The following is a 1,633-nucleotide window of genomic DNA, read 5'->3' as shown; positions in this document are numbered from 1 at the left end:
ACCTGCTACAGCTGCCTCCACACACTGCAGGTGCTGGTGCTTGTGCACACACGACACCTGCTACAGCTGCCTCCACACACTGCAGGTGCTGGTGCACACACGACACCTGCTACAGCTGCCTCCACACACTGCAGGTGCTGGTGCACACACGACACCCTGCTACAGCTGCCTCCACACACTGCAGGTGCTGGTGCTGGTGCACAAACGACACCTGCTACGGCTGCCTCGTGGACTGCTGAGCCACACTGCTGGGGAAATTTGACCACCAAGATTAACTGTCATTATGCAAGAGATTACTATACAACAATTTAAAATGATAGTATTTATGAAACTGTACAGCATCAACGGAAAACCGCAGATGTCCAGAGTCAACAGACTCCCAAGTGTTACAGAGGCAAGGATGTTTCATGATGAGTCAAGAATATTTTGAATTAGACGGAAACAGAACATACAGACTTTGTGAAATGCACCAGAGAAACTGGTACCAGTAAATATGTATGTTATAAAGGAAGGAACCTCTAAAACCAATACTCTAAATTTTCCACCATAAGAAGCCAGAGGAAGACTAGGATTAGAACCCCAGGACAAACAGAAGAAAAGAATAATAAGATGAGCACCTCAGCCAGGTGTGGTGGTACATGCCTGCAATTCCAGTATTCTAGAAGCTGAGGCAGAAGAATTGTGCGTTTGAGGCAAGCTTGGGTATATAGTGAGTTCCGAGATAGTCTGGGCTACAAAGTGAGACTCTGTGGTCTCAAACCAAGTGGGGTGGCTCACATGTAACCCCATGCCACATGGAAGGTGGCAACATAAGGATCAGGAGTTTAATGCTAGCCTCAGCTATATAGTGAATCGGAGGCCAGCCTGGGCTACATGAGACCCTGTCAAGAGGTGTGGAGTGGGGAGGTAGGCAGATAAATGGAATCAGAAAAAAAAATAGAGAAAATGAAATAAAACTAAAAGGAAGTTCTTTGAAAAGGCCAATACAATTGATAAAATCTCTATCTAGGGAGGAGAACCAAGATGCACAGAATAGAGAAATTGATGTGGACCATCTCTATTGGTCCCGCAGGTATTGAAAGGACAACACAGGATATTACTATATTATTATAACATCATTAACAACTCTGTGCCAGATATCTGGTAAGTCTGATGATGAATAGGCGGAACTCTTGAACTGTGGATGATGTCAACTCCCACAAGGAAGGACAGGCGGCGCGGCATCGCTATATCCACTACAGACACTGGGTCCTGCTGAGACTGGTAGGCTCACGTGTAGTCCCGGAAATCTGGGACACGGAGGTAGGAACATCTCTTGATCCCACAACTTTGAGACCAGCTTGGGCAAGACTTCCACCTCAGAAAAGACGAGTGAGGGCCTGGGAGAGGACTGTGTTGGCAAAGGGCTGGGATCCAAATCCCAGTCCACTGTAAGAGCAGCAAGTGTTCTCAACCACTAAGCCACCTGTCCACATCACCCAACTCCCCAGATCACTTTTTCCCCCTTAAAAACAAAAGATTTATTTATTATGTATGCAACATTCTGCCTCCATGTATGCCCACATGCCAGAAGAGGGCACCAGATCTCATTACAGATGGTTGTGAGCCACCATGTGGTTGCTGGGAATTGAAC

At 46.6% G+C, this 1,633-nt stretch overlaps 1 protein-coding gene across 2 annotated transcripts in view; it reads right to left on the bottom strand.

Moving 5' to 3' along the window:
- Ccdc30 (coiled-coil domain containing 30) overlaps positions 1–1,633 on the bottom strand; it is an 81,984-nt gene that overhangs the window by 20,219 nt on the left and 60,132 nt on the right. The gene's annotated exons all lie outside the window — the stretch shown is intronic.

This window comes from Microtus ochrogaster, chromosome 10 (assembly GCF_000317375.1).
Source record: "Microtus ochrogaster isolate Prairie Vole_2 chromosome 10, MicOch1.0, whole genome shotgun sequence".
In the NCBI taxonomy this organism is placed as follows: domain Eukaryota; kingdom Metazoa; phylum Chordata; class Mammalia; order Rodentia; family Cricetidae; genus Microtus; species Microtus ochrogaster.
The sequence above is the reverse complement of the archived record's forward strand: the minus strand, read 5'-3'. Positions and strand labels throughout refer to the sequence as shown.